This window comes from Haemaphysalis longicornis, unplaced genomic scaffold (assembly GCF_048455015.1).
Source record: "Haemaphysalis longicornis isolate Haplotype H1 unplaced genomic scaffold, Haemaphysalis longicornis Haplotype H1 scaffold_5, whole genome shotgun sequence".
Classification (NCBI taxonomy): Eukaryota; Metazoa; Arthropoda; class Arachnida; order Ixodida; family Ixodidae; genus Haemaphysalis; species Haemaphysalis longicornis.
In genome coordinates, this window is record NW_027526385.1 from 196,318,346 (window position 1) to 196,338,957 (window position 20,612).

Genomic DNA, 20,612 nt, shown 5'->3' on the forward strand with positions numbered 1-20,612 from the left:
TTCAGCGGTATTATACACTCCGAGTTTGTTAAGCTTGTCGGTGGACGCTTTGGGGGAAGTTGAAGGGCAGCCCTGTATGCTTTCCTAATGAGGCCATTAATTTTATCCAGTTCACTTTTACTGGCTCTAATGTAAGGTAAAGTGTAGAGAAGTCGGCTAATAAAGAAGGCTTGGATAAGCCCAAGTCGGTCACTTTCGTCCATCCCACGATTTCGATTTGTGATCCTTTTGAGGAGAGCAATGAGCCGGTCCACGTGGGAGCTCAGCTGCTTAATGAGCTCCGAGTTAGACCTGTTCTGCTGCATGGTAAGGCCCAAGACTTTAATTTTAGGGACCTGCGGGACGGTGTGGCCCTGCACCTGGATGGTGATTTGGGGTGTCGTAGCCGTTCTTTTCTTTGGTGGAAGCATCAGTAACTCGGATTTGGTAGGTGAGCACTTAAGGCCAGCCAGGGCTGCCTGTTGTGATACCACATCTGCTCCTGCTTGGAGGATGCTCTCAATGTGTCCATCGCTTCCCCCAGCCACCCATAGGGTGATATCGTCCGCGTATATACCAAAACGGAGATGCGGGATCCGCCTTAGTGCATGGGCGACCGGAAGGAGGGCCAAGTTAAAGAGAAGGGGGGAAATGACCGCCCCTTGAGGAGTGCCCTTACTAGCCAAGTCGTACGGTCCACCCTCATTTTGGCCCATTCGGATAGTAGCGGTGCGGTCGGTCAGAAACGCCCTTACATAATTGTAGACCCTGCGACCCGGGTTGATGGAGGTTAGACCGATCATAATGGCCGTGTGGTCTATCGTATCAAAGGCCTTTTGTAAGCCTAGTGCAATCAGTGCTGTGCTATCAACTTGACTGGTTGCCTGTATGACTTCATTCGAGAATTGCAGCAACAGGTCTTGCGTCGACAACTTAGGGCGAAAACCTACCATTTCACATGGTAGTGCACCCGTCTTGTTGATGTGCCGGTAAGCCGAGCTAGAATAATATGTTCGAGGACTTTGCCAACGCAGGACGTAAGGGATATTGGTCTGAGATGTTCTAGAGCCATGGGCTTACCCGGCTTGGGAATGAAGGATATTTTGGCTGTGCGCCACTGCTTATGTAGGGTGCCCATTCGTCAATAGTGATTGTAATACTCAGTTAATCTGGCGACGGATTTATCGTCTAGGTTCCTCAGCATTTTATTAGTGACAGAATCTGGACCGGGGGCCGAGCCTGTTTTGACATTTTGTAGGGCGCTTCTGACTTCCGCTTCGGTTATGTCCGCATCTAGGGCTTCCTTTTCATATCCCTTGTAGTCCGGGAGAACCACTCGTGCACCATCTGGGATGTAGATTGACCTAAGGCGATCCATGAGTTGAGAGATTGTGCCGGGGGTTTGATGGACGAGTGTTTGTATGTTGTGAGTGTGATCTGTTTTATTGTTTTGGGGGTTGAGGAGGTGTCGCAGGAAAGTCCATGTTTTCCTCATACTTAGTGCGCCCATTACCTGGTCACAGATGTGGTGCCATTGCTCTCTGGCCAACTGTTTAATGTAATTTTGTATGGTAATTTCCAATTCAGCGATCTTTCGGCGGAGGATTCTGTTGCGTTTGTTTCGCCGCCATCACTTTTGCATGCTGCGGTAGGCTATTCATAGATGCTGCAGGTGAGAGTCATTTTTTTCTGATGGTACTTCGGGATCAATTTTACTACTGGCTGCTTTAGCATCCTTAATTAACTGTTGCGTCCAGCTCTCTAAATCAATCTGCTCTGAGGGGTCTTCGGATGTTTCCTGATCTCTGATTCTGCGAAATTTGTACCAGTCCGTGATGTGGGTGTGTCTGATCAGATCTGTGTATTGTTTAACGGAGAGGATGTCAGACTGGATAATGTAGTGGTCACTACCCAGCGGATGCTCCGTGCACGTCCACTGCAATTGTGAGATTCCGACAGATAGCGTGAGGTCTGGGGAGGTGTCTCTTTGCACGCTAGTGCCGATTCTGGTGGCTGTGTACGGGTGACACTTCTGAATCTGCTCCCATAGAAGCCTTCCCTTTCTTGTCGTATATGAGTAGCCCCAAGACGTGTGAGGAGCGTTGAAGTCCCAAACTATTAAGAGAGGATTTCGCGCTGCTTTCTGTTTACCCGCCTCGAGCAGGGAGCCGAACCTATGATGCTGAGCTCGGGGGCTGCTGTATACATTAAAGATAAAAATACTGCTTTCTGCTGTACTGTGGGGTATGACTTCTATGAAGTTGTACGGAATTTCCGTTTCCGCTAGCTCCACAAGATCCGCAGTGAGACTACGTTGAACCAAGACAACAGTTAGGTCTGAATCAGAGCTTTGGAAGCTTTTGTAACCTGGCAATTTGATTTTTGTGCCTGCCTCTTGGATGGCTATATTATCTGGAATTTTAGATTGGGATTGGACATGAAGCAGAAGGGCGTCCCTTTTCCTTCTGTACCCCCGGCAATTCAACTGCCAAACTCGAAGAGTGTTAGAAATCTTGTTCAGCGCCATCAGGGAGATCAGGGAGAGGTTGCGAGATTGCGTGAGGGGCCATTATTACACCCATGGTAACCGTTAGCTTAGCAACCTCTGTTTTCAAGGCCTCTACCATTGCTTGCATAGAGGCTTGGTTATTCAGGAGTGTTTGATGGAAATGGGTATATTCAGCTTTTTGCTCCTCGAGGGCGCGTTGGCAAGTGCGCTCGACAGTTACGAGTCTGTCTTTGGAGATGGGATACTCTCACCAGACGGCTCTGGCCCCTGTGTTGCACGTCTCTTAGGGGGCGGAGGCGTTGGAGATGATTGTGGAGGACCGGTAAGGGGGGCTTGATTGACCTGCTCGGCTGGCAATTTGGCAGCACGCTTAAGAGCCTGGTTTTCTTCCCTGAGCCTTTCGTTCTCCATGCGAAGCTGAGTCAGTTCTCTGCGAATCGTTCTCAGCTCGTTTAGAAACGTTTCTGGAATTGGCGGGGGAGGTAGAGGAGATTGCAGCGAGCCAGCAAGAGGGAGTCGTTGGGTGCTCACCTTTGCTGTTGAGTTGAGAGAGTGAGACGCCTGGTGGGGCTTGCTCTTCAGGGCTTGTTTGGTTGAGCTTCCTGCGGAAGAGGTCTTTGGGACCTGTTTTGGTCCCTGTTGGGTCCCCACTGTGGAAAGCAGAGTGTTGGCGGCCACTTGCGCGTACGTGGGCTATTGCCTCCGCGGTTAGAAACGGCGGGGCAGTCCGCGGAGCCTGTGGGGTGGGCTCCGTCACACTCTATACACTTCGGAATGCACGGGTGGTTGTCTATAGGATTGGTGAGCCCACACAGTGAGCAGCGTGGCTGTGGCTGATTTTCGGGGCAGACGTCTTGGCGGTGGCCAGTACGCCAGCATGTTGTACAGGCTTCCTTCTTTCGTTTGAATGGCTTGCATCGGTACGTAGCTGCGCGGTACCGAACCCAGAAAGGCACCTTCGTTCCTTCGAAGAGGATTTGGACGATCTTCGAGGTATTGAGCCTTCTTGCCTCAAGAATCCCTATGTCGGGGTTGTAGTGCATAAGGCTATGGAGAATTTGCTCAGCCGTGTCTGTGCTGGGGATATTGAAGATGACACCGAGCGCAGTGTTCGCCGGGGCTGAAACGTGCGCTGCGACCGGATACTGCTGCCCGTTGAGTTCGAGGTCAGTGACCCTGGTGTATCTCTTGGCACGTTCTTCATCGGGAGTACTGACGATGATGAAGTTCGCTTTCGGTTGTATCCGGACTTGGTCTGTGTCATTGGGCGTTAAGCATGCGGCCTTCATTATGAGGTCTGCCAACGTGGCAACGGGTACCGATGTAAGAGCCAGCCCACCTCTAGGACTGAGAACGATCTTGATATCCGTCTCTGGTAGCATAATGGGAGGATTATTTGCTATCTGTTTGCGGCGCCTTCGCTCCGACGTGCCTCCGGTACAGGCGGTCGTTGCGGGTGAGCCTTTGTCGGGAACTACGACAAGATCTCTGGACGCTTTATTTTGCATTTTGCGCCGGGTGGTGAGCCAGCCTGGCTGTTCCAATTCCGCCGGGTTGATATCTTCGCATTCCACCATTCTTTCCATCTCTGAAGGCTTCGAGAGATTACGGTAGTGCACAGCGGGCGCTCACGTTGTTGGTAGGCTTAGCTGCACGTCGGCGTGGTGGCGGTGACGTACGGCGGGCTCCCAGGTCGAGCTTGGCCTAACTAGGCTTAGCACAGCGAGTTGCAGGTGCGCGTGACTTGCAGAGTTCGTGAAGCAAAGGTGAACGATTTCCTTCGCACATGAAGCACACGCGATGATCCGAAGGGTGTTAACGACCTCTGAAGAACAAAACTTTGTCAGCCCATGGGCACATTTCGCAGAAATCGAAGCGAAAATACGGAGCCGGTGTGAAGAGCGCTTTCACGCCGTAGCCCCCTAGCAGCGGTCTTCCTGTACTGTAGACAGTTGTGTTGCGACGAGCTCAGCTTGTGGAACGCGAGAGGTATAATTTGTAGCTTGAACCGTGAACGCGCGAAGGCGTTCCGCTTCCCGCTGGCGTTTCTCTTCGAATGAAATCAGTCGGCGTTCGCGCAATCCGCACATCGGCGTCGCTACGACGCAGCTTAAGCCAACTGTAGGCGCTGGTGAGCGTCATGATGCACTACTTCGCTTCACCTCTCCTAGAAGGCAGCACTATCCACGTCAATGAGACTTCCTGTGTTCGCTGTCCTGGCGTCATTGCCGTAATGAATACGACGTCATCGAAATCTTGGAGCATCTGGTAATACAACACTTTCGGGTTGAAATGGCGTGCGTGCTCATCGCAATTTCAAAACCCAAAGGACGGCCCTCTTCTGCGCATGAGCGGTGCGGCACCCGAAGCCGCTTGGGAAACCGAGAGTGTTGTGTACCCCTTACTCTAAAACTCGCTATTTCCAACAAGGTTAAGCCGGGTCGTCATTTGCAGCAGAGGAAGTTTAGGCCGGGTCAGTAATGAAGCCGTATTTACGACAATTCCAAGTCATTAAAGTTGAGTGCAAGCGCCAAGTAACTCTGAAGTGAAAGTAACCGGTTCTTACGATCAAACTAATTGCTGATATTCTGTCCGAATAGCCGCACGAATGATCTGAGATTCAGATTATGGGGTTCAACGCGCCGAAGCTACCCCTGGATTATCAGCTGCACCGTAGTGAAGCGGTCCGAACTGTTTTAACCAACTGGGTATCTTTAACGTGCGCCAAAATTAGAAAGCATGGATATTTTCGCTTTTTACAGTCTTATGAACAGCTGCCACTGCGGCCAGGAACGATCCCGCATCATTGGGCTCAGCAGCCAAACTTCTTGGCCACTGGGCCACTGCGGCGGGTGGCCGAATGGCCTATTAGTGCAATTTTTGTATGTGACTGTATTGGCCCCTTGAAGTTCGGTGGTTCCGTTCAGGTTCGTTGCACGGTAACCCCCGTCCACATTGGAGAATGCAGCGCTGCTAGAGGGCCATTGCAGAGTAATAAAGAATGAGTTCGATCCAAGCTGGAGACAGCAGCTTGAATGTCGATCTCCGTACATTCTTTAAATACTGAGGCAGCAGCGCCTGTCCACACGACATTATTCTGCATATAATTCAAAGAAGGCCACCCAGTCCATTTTGAGTGTTACAGAACAAATTTTGTAGCCCAGCTCAACTGTTTAGAGCGTACATTTGAACCTTGAGGAACTGTTTTGTCGGGTTGCGTTGCGTACCATGGATTAAGGCGAATAGGAGGGTGCTCTAGGGAGCAATAGATCATTATCTGTGCCTTCTTAGTGGGGAAGGCGGTGGCCAGTTCTTGAAGTATGCCTCTTGGCTGATGTTGTAGAAAACGAAATGAATATGGACAGCGACGGTGTAGTTAGGGGTGCTATTGTGGGACGTGTGGTTCACAAACCGGCAGAGAATCCAAGCGCAGCCACGCGTTCTCAAACTACGGCGGAAGCCAGTTACTGCCGGTTGAATCTATCCTGTATGTTTAAGGTGATGTTGAACTCTGTCATTATTCACACATCCGCCAGCTCAGAATTTTATAGGGGCGGTGCATTTTCCGTGCTCTGATAATGTGCTCTGGGCACGTGTAAAAAAGAAACTCCAAGAGGTTATGTCTGGAGATAAAAAAAGAGAGCCGTGGGCGGCGGAAGCTTAACGTTATTAAGATATAAAACAATCGTCAGCTATTTCAAAACCTCAAAAAAAATCAAACTCTCGCAGCTAGCGAGAAACCGGCTAAGATTTCAAAATGATATCGTAATCCTCATACCCACAAAACGTTCGACGCAGCATGCGACAGAAATATACCATGGAGAGTCAGATAATTACTTTGACCGCCAAAAATCTCCCTACTAGCATTGGTGTACCAGCTATTTATACAGCAGATTGACACAGAGTCCCGAATACTGACATCTGCTGAAGGGGTTTGACCCGTCATTCCTGACATCAATTCAACCGGGAACTCCAGCTTGTGTCAAGGATGCAGCGTTTTATACCATCACAACGACCTTTGAATCCTTTAAGCGTGAGCGCGTGCGCTGTGGGAGCCTACGTAGCAATAATAAACTGCTCTATGACATGACGATAACGCTTTTGCCGGCGAAATAAATGCCCTTAAACCACAGGTAGAGCCGTGTGGACGTCAGAGGCGAACGATTTGAGGACACTCCAAGCCCGACCTCCTGCTGAACTAGAACAACTTTTCCGCTCTTTTGTCGATAACCACCAAGAAAGAACTTCGAAGGTGAGCACCCCTCTTTAGTAACATCGGTTTAAGAGTTCTATAAAGGCTCTTACATTGTTGTTCATCGTAGGCGCGTGCCAGAAGGTTCCAGACACAGTTCCAGAATTTAACTGGGTCAAGTACATGAAGTTTTTACTAGCCTTAGGATGCGCTTTTTCTTCGCCCAGAAAAAAAAGTGAAGCAGCTGCAAAGACCCGCCGCTATTTCCCTAAACTTTTTTAGCATAGACGAGCGGAAATTCACCTCCCCCACGTCGGCCACAGCAACCCCACATACTCATGCACAGGGCAGTGCACTTTATTTTTTTCTGCTCTTCGGAAGAGCACCCAACATTCATGCACACAAGTAAATAGGTGGCGTACCAGCTTTTAGGTTTGCATGGGCGTCGCCATGGTCCTATAATAGATGCAATGGAGCTAAAGACATTGGACACAACTGAGTATTTTTCGCACACTTTTTCTCTCATAACTTCGGGGTTTATTGCACTCTCAGGCTTGTTTCAAAGCCTACTTTCTATGGAACCCCAAAGGAACAATACCACCAAATACAACTAAAAAACTGAAATACAGCCTTTTCTGCAGTGATACATACCACCAATTTCACAAACAGATTTGTAATTAACTACCTGCGTCCCTTTTATAAAGCAGGTCAAATAGGATATCACAAATATAGGATATCACAAACATGCATGCTTAAATATTAGGAGTACGTCAGCAAGATTGACTAGAACGCAGACTTGCTATTCGAATTGAAGAATGAGATCTAGGAAGGAGACGCTATTTTGGCGTAGGTGTTCGCAGCCCTTTCTTCTGGCTCTGTTACTTTTCTCTCATTGTACTTTCCCTTGGTTGCCTAAATATAAATGGGTCTAACTGAACTGAAGAGCTGTTACTAGTTTTTCTTTATGTGAGCTTTCTTTTTCGGCAGTTTCGTTCAACGACAAGGAACAGTGGCTTCGTACCACCACATTTCTATTTAACGCGTCTGGGAGTGCCAAATGATGTGCTGTTAGCGATCAACAGGGAAGATAATCTCGTGCGAGGGTGTCTCAGCGGCCTTGTTTGCTTGGTTTTACAACGGTTGCCGTTAAGCTACACCGACGCGTAAGAGAGTGGAGGTAAGATGTGTAAAAATATTCATCATCCATTTTCAAATATCTGTGAAGTGTTGACCATGATCCCATTGATCACCATCAAGACGGTCTGGATAAGCCACCATAAGATAACCTCGCAGTGACCTCGACACTCCTGCGACAACAGGCTAAAATGACCAACGGTGAACTGGACCTAAATAGGCACTGGTTGGAATGCATTTTCAAGAGTGCTCAATATGGGCAAGATATTTTTGAACATTGTGTCCTACCTGCAAAAGAAGCTAAAGATCCAGGAACTTTCCCCTTGATATGCAAAGCCCCCCTAATGTGGTGACTCGACTCCTCTCTCGTGGCCTGGGGTTAATTCAGACCTCCAACCCAGGTGGGTGATCTAAGGGCAAGTTCTACAAACACACCGGACATCCAATCTTTGTTCAGAGCTCCTTTTTTGATACGTGAAAAGCAACCTGAATATCTTTGGTGCCAGCTTTGTAAGTTGTGCCTGTGCGAAAAAAAATCAGCCACCCATGATACACTGCTCAACGACTCCTTCGCATTAGAAACTACCTCAGTTATGGTCTCTTCCTTTTTGCACTTTTGCCACTGCCGCACCCTGGAACAACCACTATTGCCATCATGATGTCTACCTTTGCTAAAGCCCTTTCAAGCATTGATATTGTGCAAGTGAAGCTAATTTCCTCATGGTTTACACTCATTGTGGCTTTGCATGATCGAGTGGCCGTTATAACCTCGAAACACGCCGTCTGAAAAATTTGTCATTAAAATCACCGCTAGAAAACTCCGCCAAATACTTTACCCACCTTAGTTTGAAACATTTGACGTTTACCGGAGCCTACATCTTAGCATTTTGCAAAAAAAGAATTAATTCACGAAACAGCAAAGCATTTCGAAATGTTTGAATTCCGCATTTACTTCACAGACAGCACGGACAAAAACGTCAACATTGTGGCCGAACACCGCGGATAACAAATACACATAAAAAAATTCATGCTGAACGAGCGCTGATCATGCTTGCATCCTCCTTGCTATGTGCTTGTTAAGCAACGCTGTTTTGTCACAATGTTAGATTACCCACTTACGCAACAGCCCTACCTTTATGCGACGTCAACATTATACAAGCCTTGCCCTCTTCGTATAACATTACCAAGCACCGGGAACGTTTATCGATCAGGTGGACGTGCACCCAAGAGCAGAAGTTTACGGACCATTAAATCAGCAATTTTGAGCTATTTCTCTGCCGCACGGCAGCCCGGAGTACTATGTGCAGGATTTTGCATTAGTTCAGCACCTATACAACATCTCGCATGCATTCGTCAGTTTGACGGGCTGCTAAACTAAGAGAAATAACCTAACATTGCAATTTCCCTTCTCCGTAATCTTTTGATCGTTGCTGTACTTGTATGTGGCTGCAAGAGCATGAGGCTAAGGGGTGTTGCTAAGCGAATGCGAGAACGCGACAGTATTGCTGCTTCAACCACACCAACAGGCGTGCATCGCTGTGTGACACCATCCATATTTTAGTGCCATAAGCTGGTGGTTGTGGCTATGCAACCGTAGATTCCGAAAATATTTTAGTACATTTATGTTATTAGACTCTCTGCGGGGCTTTCGTTTATTAGGAACACATTTTAGTTTCTATCTCCCGTATTCTGGTCCATTCCTTACCTTTTGAGAGCCCAGCATAAATTTTGGCCACTTGTTGAATAGGCCTGACACAATGTTGACGCTGGAACCAGCTTCGGCGTATTCTGCACTGCGCTGCCATGAGGTTCATTATGGGCACGGCGACGGACCTTACCTGCCAAGTAATGTGAGGCCGCCGACAAATGGGAGAAACCAACTTCGCAGCTCAGGCGCCGTGCTTGCTGCAATGGTGTATCATTTCCTTTGTTTGTGCCCTAGTGCCATTGTCCTCCTTTCTACACTTCCGGTGTCCCTGCATCCAATGACAGCTGCAGGTGACAAAACAAGCTTCAGGCTGCCATCGTAGTTCCCCGCTGGCAGTGGTGACATCTTTCGATGATTCCTTGTGAAGCTCAGCCGATAGCGGACCACCACAGCCAACGAAAAATTGCTAATGACCCTAGCGCGATGTGAGGCGGACTGCAAGATATCCACCTAGAGAATTGTCATAGCCGTGATATTCGAACTTCAGGTTATTGCCGTGACTACACTTTAGTGCACCACACTGCTACACTCCGTGGCATCGCGAATACAAAGATAACGTGCAAAGAAGTTATAACACGACACTGTAATCTTGCACAAAACTATTTGTCTCTGAACTGAACCATAGTGCGCAATTACTGATCATTCCCCTGCGCGTGTGTTGAGTGTCACGAAAGCCACAAAACTCTAGGAACTTTTGAGATAATTGTATTCCCGTGTTGAATTTTTCTGTTCCGTTGCGTTTTTTTGAAGGGGTACTCCCACTGGCGCCATGTTTGGTAGCTGCCGATGAAGTAGGCGCTTCAGACTCCGCAAAATCAGAGACAGCACCAAAGGCACATACGCGTCCAGTTGTGGCACTGCGTTCACTCATCAGTATCCTCGTGGACCTTTTCCATGGCGTCCTTTACTTTTTATCCCTCTCGATGAATCGCAGGCTTCGCCAATCGCCTCTGCTACCCATACGTATGCGTTAGTGTGCTGAAACGTGTTTTGCTACATTTACAATCACCATGCCCAAAATACTCTATACAGACCTAACCTATCATCACCGCAACAATGGTAATTTTTTTTCTGGGCGTTGTTTTCTTGTTCTGTAATGTTAAACTGGGCTTCGCAGTTGTAGTGTTGCACATACACTAACTGCACCAACGTGACTTGCTTCTTGTGCAATTAAAGTGGTCAAATTCTTGCTGTGGACGCCAATACCTCTCTTTAAAGAGGTTTCTAAGTCCAAGGCTACAATGTATTCCCCCGGTATACCTTTAATTAGCTCCAGCTAAGTATCTTGCGTGGTGAAGAAGATGCGTGTGGGGCTTGCAATTCGTATACCCCTGGGTTAAATAAGACACCAAGATCAACGCAGTTGTTTTGTTTGCTTATATTCTTTTCGCACCACCGGCAATTTATGGCACCACCACTAGTTTACACAAACGAATGTCGCGGGATTTTTGTGTAATCGAGGGGTCATCGCTTCAGCATTAGCGACGTATTAACCATGCACTGCATAAGTCTGCATAACACATTATGGTACTTCCTGAAAGATACTGCTGAAACTGTGCGCAATAATAAACAAATACCCAGTACTCCTTGCTTTAATCAGTGTGGTAATATTTTGACATCCTGCTGCCTCAGGATGTTTTATGGTCGAAAAGAAAGAAAATGAATATCCTCCTTTCAGCGAAAGAAGTGCTGTGAGCTACTTTTAATGAATATGTTTACAGCCGCACAGGAGTGCTGGCACTTATGGAGTTTAGGCCGATTAAAGAACAGTCTAGATGCCCAAACAATTGGTCTGTCTACATACCATTGCAGTGATTATTTATCCTAAAGACACATTTTATTCACTTATTTCAAAACAGGTACCTGACTCACACCACTACAATTTATGGAATAATTTGCCTCGTAATTTCTTCTTGAGACAAGATGTCGAGGACAAGTGGAGTGGCGATGCTTAGACAAGTCGTTCTTGGTACGTATAGCAATTTTCGATATCATTGCAAAACGCTTAGAGCCTCGACGTTTTTTGTTGAAAGCCAGCCCCTACACTGCTGTGCCTTCAACTGGGTACTTGTCAATTTTCTCTGACCTACTTTGTTTTTGCGTAATAAAATTGTTTTGTTTTAACAGAGGAGCTTTCTAGACTTGCGTTCCATCTGTCCCTGGCGTAGCTAAAAACTTGGCGCAGTAAAGGGGCGGGAAGGCAAATGCTACGCCACATAATGTGAGGAAAGTGGCGAGCTGGCAAGGAGCCCAAGTGCTGGTGGGGGGATTGCGCGCCTGATGAAAAAAATGTTTTCCGTGGTATGAATTGATCCTGGGTCCCTAGCGTTAAAAAGCTGGCGTCTATTCAATCGCTTTGCGTAGCATTCGGAGCGCTCGGCATTTTCTTTGTGTTTGTAGCGCGGCCGCTGCCTGAAGTTGAAGTGAACTTTTGCATCGGTCTTTGGCCGTTTGAATTCTGGACTCTAGGAGGGTGAATTCTAGACTTTCATTTAACTCAATTTGCAGTTTGATGGCTTCGCTTTTAAACCGTCTTACCCTTAAGAAAGGGGCAGGCCTCAGAAAAGCTAAGTTAAAGCTAGTGATTACCCCCCGTTCCGATGTTTCCTAGGTCTCCGCACCTATATTCCGCAGGTTACCGAATTTGTGTTCTGGAAGCGAAGGATGATTTATTGTATTCCGGGAGGCAAGCGTCATGCACTTTAGTTGTGCCGTCTGACTAGAGTTTGACTGAATGCATGGTTTCCTGCCACAGGCACGATACATTGCATGCAGCTTGTGTTCTTAGATACATAATATTTTAAAATATTGCTGTTGAAATCAAATTACCGGAACTGCAGCATTCCAAGCGACTCTCCCCGTTCTTTTCCTTCATTCGATTTATTGTAGGGTTTAACGCGCAGACACAACGCTGGCGATGAGGCACGCCGTAGTGGCGGGCTCCGGATTAAATTTGACCACCTGGGCAGCTTAACCGTGCGCCAAAATCTCGTACACACGGGCGTTTTTGCTTTTCGCCTCCATCATAAAAGTGGCCGCCACGGTCGGGAATCGAACCCACGACCTTGTGCTCAGCAGCGCAACGCCTTAACAACTGAACCACCGCGGCGGGTAACTCGGCCTCGAAGAAGTATCTTTTAGAATTATTATTTTCATAATTATTGTCTAACTTGTGATTGGTCAAGTTACCGGACCAAGGCTTCTGTGGCCCCATCCAAAAATAAAAGTGAACGATCTTACGTTCCGCATGAATATCAAGTTAAAATAGAAACACTTACGATTGAATGAATTTGCTTTGCAATCCGCTTGCGCCTGTTGCTGTCAAATGGCTTGGACTCAGCGGCACCTGCAGTATTTCATTTAGTGTGGCTGAATCCCCACCCTCGCGAGAAAGGATATGGAAAGCATAAAAGATGAAAAATGGTATAAGAATAAAAACACGAAAAAATTTTAATTTCAAAGACAGGAACGTATACAACTTTAAAAACTTCGGAATGATTGCGTACTCTACAGAACTTCCAAGTTGTTCTGTTAAATTTTTGCCCGTTCAAATCGCGAAAATGGCTGATCACCATGCTGGCCGACGGCTCTGGGTTTTTGCATTGAATCAAATAGTTAATACAGACAAGAACTAATGATCGGCAGTTTTTATTTGGTGACCAGCATAGTTAATGGCCTTGTTTGCATCAGGATAAAAAGTTTTCAAGAAGGGCGGGGAGTGTTCCCTTATCTTCTTACTGCTGTCGCCATGTCTGCGATCTGCAGCCAATGCATTGTGCAACAGCTCGTTTGCTTGAACTACTGTAATGTTGAATCGCGTGCAACGAGCACGTCACGCTAAAGATCGCCTTCTGCTTCAAATGTACGTACAACGACCGCAGTTTTGATGTGAACACCTCGAAAATGTATAGAAAGTTAGCCGAATGCAAATTCACTGTAAGACCACAAGAGAGCCAGTTCACGGACTTATCATCTGTCCAAGGCGCATCAAAAAAATAGAATCGATTACAATTTTATGAACCCGTAAAAAGCGATTTGTTTACAGCTATGCAGACCAGAAAATAACTCATACATGTTTCCTCGCACTGGGCTGCCGTATGCCCCTTCGTTTGCATCCCACAATTGAATAAAGCTTCCTTGGGCTTATCTTACCGCCAACTATGTCTTCGACATTAGTTCAAACTGTACAGCCTTGTCATGACCAGATGTCAAGGGTACCTCAGCAGGGCTCACAATGCATCACCCATCTCGACGGCATTGTTTGGCTATAGGAAGACGTCCATTCGTGAAAAGGAATATTTTTGCTGTCGTTTATATCCATTGCAATTGTCTTTCCTTCAGACTAGGAAAACCGGTAATTTTTGCCGAAATGTCCTACTGCTTAACCTGTAGCCGAGTTTCGGGTTTGATGCCATACTAAAATATTAGGCAAAAAGCTAACAAACACTCAGAGAAAGAACACGTCGGCAAGCCAACTTTAGTTGTCTTGCACGCCGTGATGAATAACAGCGCATATTTTGCGAGAAATAATAAGAATGTAATTCAGAAAAGAGAACAAAGAAATTTTAAATGGCATACTAACACATTGGAAGCTTCCGCACATTGGTTTATGTGGCGAGAAGTGCGCAGAAAAAGGCAGCGAGCTTAAATAAGGGCTTGACGGCAAGATGCAGGCTAAAAGCGCAGTCTGTTGCTCCCGCCGTCTGTCGCAGCAGTCAGATTGCCGACGGAGGCTTGTAGTTTTGTACAGAGTTCACACGTATTTACGTTAGAGGCCTACTACTCACAGACGGTTGCTAATGCGTGTGTATGGGGAGCATTATCGCTCGCCGTCAACGAGTTATGGCTCACCCCTGACCCACATGTGCTTACCTGTTGCATGACCAACCACCGATAGTCTATCTATCACCTAGGGAAATGATGACTATTGGGTCGCCGTAAGTCACTAGTGTTTTAGGTCATATGTCACCCCAAACCTACCGGTAATTCAACCTTGGGTAAACTTAAGTCGTCACTGGGGAGTGGGCGTAGAACCCTATGCGTTGCCTATTCAGCTTTGCCCAGGACACCAGGTGGGTCTCATCCTACCCGCGACAGCTGGTGAGCACTGTCTCTCATCACTCATGAAAATAAGAGGTGTAGTAGGGCTGGGTTATGTTTCATTTCATAATTATGTGTCGGGTACTTAATTGTGAACAAAATTTACCTATAGCAATCCAGTGTAACGGAAAAAAAGCGAACACGGGTTGGGTGTTCGAATGTTCTTGTTTGTAATTGTCGGAATATTATTTGCTAATTTTTTCTGAGGGTGGGGTGAGGGCAAAAACAGTTTTGTCTACGCACTCTGAATGAGACACTCGTTACACCCGTGTTGGCTACTAGCGTGTTGCCAACAAGTCAACCCTATTCCACGGGTGGGTCCGCAGTGGGTTACGTGTGGGTGAGTAGTAATTTGTTGTTCTCCGGTCATTAGGGTGGTAGCGACCGGTTAGCCACCATATTTCATCTTTCCTGGGTCATCACTTAGGAGTGATCAACAGAAAGGACCACTAGTTTATAAACAAAAGTGACTTTCTGAGTACTGTCCTGGGGTATACTAGTTGGACACGCATCGGTAATCTTGTGGTCACTCCCTACAGTCGATGCAGAAATAACCTAAGGCTCACGCATTCGGCTGTCGCCACTGAAAGTAATGACTGACACACTTGCGGACCACCGTTGGTCACAATTGGCCCGTCAGTGCTTCATAGTTGCAGTTGATTAGGTAGCCCACCAGCAAGCGAACCCACCCCAGTCACCAGTAACTGCTAAAACTTTTTTCCACGCCGGTTGGGCCGATGAACAAAAGGCCATTTTATTGTTCAAAAAGAGCAAAAAAGAGTAATACATCTTTTTCTACAAACGCCCGTGAGAATCACGCGTGCGCACTCGAAAGGACAGAAAAAGTAATATACTAGTTCATGCTTAATTCTGTTTTAGATTACTTAATGTTACTGGTACTAAAACATGGTCCTGCCGGCTTTATATATTTAGCCGTCCTAAAATTGCGTAAATATTTCAGGAAGTGTCTTGACTTGCAAACGTCAATATTTTTTCAGCAATCATCCTGGCTCGTACCGGACCAAGTAATGCCATCATTCCCGTGGACAGTGGAGACGCCTTCCTTGGTGCTACCTTTTATAGTGGTTTCCAATCTAAGGCCTACCCGCCGCAACAGCCAGTTGCAGTGCCCTCAACTTCCTTGGGGCAGCAGCCACCCACGGGGTCAACTTCATTTGGGCAGCAGCCACCCGCGGGGTCAATATCATTCGGGCAGCAGCCACCCGCGGGGTCAATTTCATTTGGGCAGCAGCCACCAGCAGGATCAACTTCATTTGGGCAGCAGCCGCCCGCAGGATCAACTTCATTTGGACAGCAGCCACCAGCAGGATCAACTTCATTTGGGCAGCAGCCACCCATGGGGTCAACTTCATTTGGGCAGCAGCCACCCGCGGGGTCAACTTCATTTGGGCAGCAGCAACCCGCAACTTCAGTTGGGCAGCAGCCACCCGCGGGGTCAACTTCATTTGGGCAGCAGCCACCAGCAGGATCAACTTCATTTGGGCAGCAGCCACCCGCGGGGTCAACTTCATTTGGGCAGCAGCCACCAGCAGGATCAACTTCATTTGGGCAGCAGCCACCGACGGGGTCAACTTCATTTGGGCAGCAGCCACCCGCGGGGTCAAATTCATTTGGGCAGCAGCCGCCCGCAGGATCAACTTCATTTGGGCAGCAGACGCCCGCAGGATCAACTTCATTTGGGCAGGAGCCACCCTCCGGGTCAACTTCATTTGGGCAGCAGCCACCCTCGGGGTCAAATTCATTTGGGCAGCAGCCACCTACGGGGCCAACTTCATTTGGGCAGCAGCCACCCACGGGATCAACTTCGGTGGGGTCGCAGCCACCCGCAGGGTCAACTTCATTTGGGCAACAGCCACCCTCGGGGTCAAATTCATTTGGGCAGCAGCCACCTACGGGGTCAACTTCATCTGGGCAGCAGCCACCCACAGGATCAACTTCGGTGGGGTCGCAGCCACCCGCGGGATCATCAACATCGTTTGGGCAACAACCACCTGCAGGGTCCTCTACTTCGCTGGGACAGCAGCCACCCGCAGGATCCTCAACAACGCAAGGGCAGCAGCAAATCGCCGGGACCCCAAAGTGCATACCACTGCAGCCACCCACAGGGCCCCCATCATCTATACCTGGGCCAGCCACAGGACCACCACCTTGTGTGCCTGGGCCAGCCACAGGACCGCCATCTTTTATACCTCAGCAGCCACCCGTTGGGCCCCCAAACTTGATGCCGGCTTAGCCACCCATTTTACCGTAACATCTCTGTGAACGCAGTCACTCACAGGATCCCAACTTTGCCCTTTAAATGTGCGCATGCCCTGTGCCCCAACTGATAAATTAAACAAGGCACGTTGACGTTAGGCAAGATACAAATTGCGGACCACAAATTTCAAGTCTGAAGGCGGGAACGCCGTTTTCTCCGATGTAGGACCTTTGCCACTAATACTGAAACGCACAGCACACTCTCAAATTATTTATTCTTTCACATTCATGTAGCGCATGGTGATGTGACGTTGAGAGAATAACATGTCAAATGGGTCTTAAAAGTTATGTGTTCTCTTACCTTCTGCGGCCTTTTGTCCAAGGTGATATTATTTCAGGACAAAATTATGAAAATTGGGTCGGAAAATGATCTTCGCCCATTACAGTAATTCCGCCCAATAGATCAGTAGTTAAATTAATTGTTGGCTAATTTCATCGCATTCGTTATGTATTGCCACATACTTTTATTACATCCTAGCTCTGTAGTTATGGCTATCATCTCTGCGCTGATTTAATCATTCCGTATTTATATAAGTACACCCTTCAAACACCCCCGCTAAATAGTTGTATTCTGCGAAAATTCCACCAGCATACAGAAATGAATAAACTTTATTCTACGAAGAATCATAGTGGTTGTGATTTTATTTTCTGGATACTGGTACATTGACTCTGTTGATCTCATCTTTTTGTAAGCAGGTCTTGTGTGTAGAACATTAGGAGCACCATCTATATTTAAAAATTACATCAATCCAGCTGTGCAAAAAAGGCGATGTAATTTGACCCGCAAAGTAACCACATTTACGCTTTACAACGCCATTGAAACATCGCAGAGTAGAGCAAATATTCGCAGGTGGTGTTCGTCGTCTTCAAGCATTGCTTCACGTTCTCCTAACTTTGGTATAATGTCGTGTCATGTATTGAATTGGCAATATTTCATAATTCAATACTCTTCATTCAGTTGCACAAAATGCTGCTATAACGCGACTTTTTTTTCTGTGCAAACTCGTTGTCAGGATCTTGACGCCTGGCCATTTGCAGCTGATCTGTTTTTAACTACGGAGAACATAAACCAAATTTTTTTCCTTTCGGATGATGCCTTGGTTTGCACGCGCACAGGGCACGACCAGTGACGCGAATGATTTCCCGCCGAGGGAGATGCGGTTATCACGGTTATCGCTTACCTAGACGTGTTTCTGCTGCTCACACTCCGGTCGGGCTGAACGGACCGCTGGCAGCGAGCGCACTGTCAAATTCTTTTGCAGTGCGCAGCCAGAAGGGGCGAAGACCAGAGATGCCGAGCGGAACGCGTTCCGCTCCCCGCTAGCAGACGACGCTCGCTTTCCTAGCGCAACTCGCAACCGCAGCGCCGCGATGGCGAGAGTTGCGGCCGGCCGCCTTCTCTCCACGGCCGTGGCGGGGAGATACGGAACTGAAACTAAAGCGTGGCAAACTGTTCGTATGGCGACGCAGTGAAACATCCCCCTCGCGAGGGGCACGATCAAATGCAGAGCATTTCCGGGGGCGCACGACGTTAAGTAGTTCGCGTTACGTTAATGTTGTTGCACTTGTGGCAGCTGCTGACGAGAGAGCGCTCGTCAGCAGCAAAATTGGCAGCCTCGGCGCACGTTGAGTCCGAGAGAGGGGAGAGAGTGTCCTTGAAACGTGCCTGGGCGCGCTATCGAATGTTGATCGCGCCGATAGCGAAACGTCTGAGCCGGGCATGTCGAGGTGAGCGATGCGGACTACTACGTACGCCTCGAACGGGTGACATCGTGAGTTAAAGAAATGCTCTGCATTTAAAAAAGAAACAGTACGTTTCCACAGGCAAATAAGTATGCTTGCTCTGACATCCTGTAAAACAGGGAAGTTTTGGCGTAAGACCCGATAAAAGATTCCACGCTGAAATATTGCCGTTTCTGACCATAAGAGTCCGAATGTATTCCACCATCTTATTCACTTGGCTCGAGCAGTAAAGCATAGATACATTCAAATCATTCACACGGCACAGTTACTCCCGCTTCGAGTAATTTAAACTTCAGTGTCGAAACCATTCCCTCCACTAACGAGTAAATTTCTTGGTAAAATGATTTACCCCGTCCTCTCCAAGGTATTGTATATCAATAGCAGCTGCTAAAAAACAAGAACTCTACCATTTTTGGTAAACACAATCAAAATCGACAAAATCAGCAGGTGTGGTGTTAGCCTGGCTTACGCCAGGCTAACACCACACCTGCTTGCTTACAAGAGGAAGGACAAGAGGGAATACCGGTAGCAGAAGACGAACAATGGGGTAGTTTTATTACTACCCGATTGCTTCAAGCATTTTCAAGTTTCTTTGAAAGCGCACTGTCTCCAGTTTTTCAAGTTAGGTGTTCACTTTGAGAGAAGTACGGGCAATCGGATACTCCAGATATAAGTTAATTACTGGCTGGAAAAGAGCGATGAAACGAGGACCAATAAAACGAACACACTTCATGAACGCTGGGTGTCAACTAAAAGTAGTTATTACAACAACGACTACAAATACTTGACGACGTCTAAAAGAGCCAGGAGAACTGAAGGGGGAAAAAGAAAAAGCGTCGGGATAGGCAAAGTTGGTCAAAATCAAATGGCATGCCTGTTCCTGCGTGCACACGCTAGAAGGTACAACGGTCGCTGTCACGTTTACAATTAAACTCACAAACGCAGGAGTTCAGACAATACCTACTATATTTTGCTCGGCTCTGCGCACCGAAGACGGGAGATTAGGGGGTACAAGGAGGCAGCCCCGCCCGTACCGAGTTGGTAGCGTGTGCTCCGCCGCACACTGGTACACAATCATGAGGGACCCGCACTCCCTCTTCCACAAGCTGCACCTGCTGTCCACACAGACCACACGTATTCGGTCTTGGGTTGGGACAAGCGTCCATATGATGGCTAATGACACCGCACTTGCCGCAGGCCGGAATCGTTCGGTAGTAGGGTAGGACGGGGATCAACATTGTGTCGTAGTGAACAAAGCGCGGCTTCGTCTGGCCAGTGAAGGTCACGCGCGCCTTGTTAGAGGTTCCAAATTTGCGCACCTCGATGATGGTGCCTGATCTCCAACGCACACTCTCGCGAAGCGTCTCAGTCGTATCTGTGTTGCGGACCACGATGACTCCGTGGCAAATATTGCCTCCATCTTGTCGTAGGTACCCATGTAGCAGGACCTGCCTGCGCTCGATGTTCACCGCGAAGTCCCCAATAACCTTGTCCGCCGTGTCGGGGTCCGGGGTATGAATGTCGATCAGATTTTGCTCTCTCGAGGGAAGAACTGTCAAAGACTCAGCTCGCTCGGGCCCGAGGTACGCCTTCAACGCGGTTCCGTACCAGTTCTCAGAGAAAATTTCATGCAGCGAGATGCACTCACGGGGCTTTACGACTATTACATAGTCATCCGGATTCGGTTTTTGGAAGGGTCGAGGCTTTCATTTGGTGATAAGTTTGCGTTTGCGTCCAGCGGCACGCGAGGCGGGAGGCTGCGTCTTGTCTGCCGGCGTGCCGGACGCCGGGGTGGCGTCCGAGGCTGCCTGCTTGGCGTTGGCTTGCGAGCGGCGTGCTTCCGCGTCGTTGAGAGCTTGGCTCCGAAATCTCGGTGTAAAAGCAGAATTTGGCGTCTCGGAAATCGGAACCGTGTCCCACGCCATGGCATGCGGGAAGTGTCCACGCTGGTTGATCGTAGAGGTTGCCAT

General features: G+C 48.0%; 1 pseudogene; it reads right to left on the reverse strand.

The window, feature by feature from the left end:
- Window positions 1–19,643: 19,643 nt before the first annotated feature.
- On the reverse strand, window positions 19,644–20,612 carry LOC144140069 (uncharacterized; annotated as a pseudogene).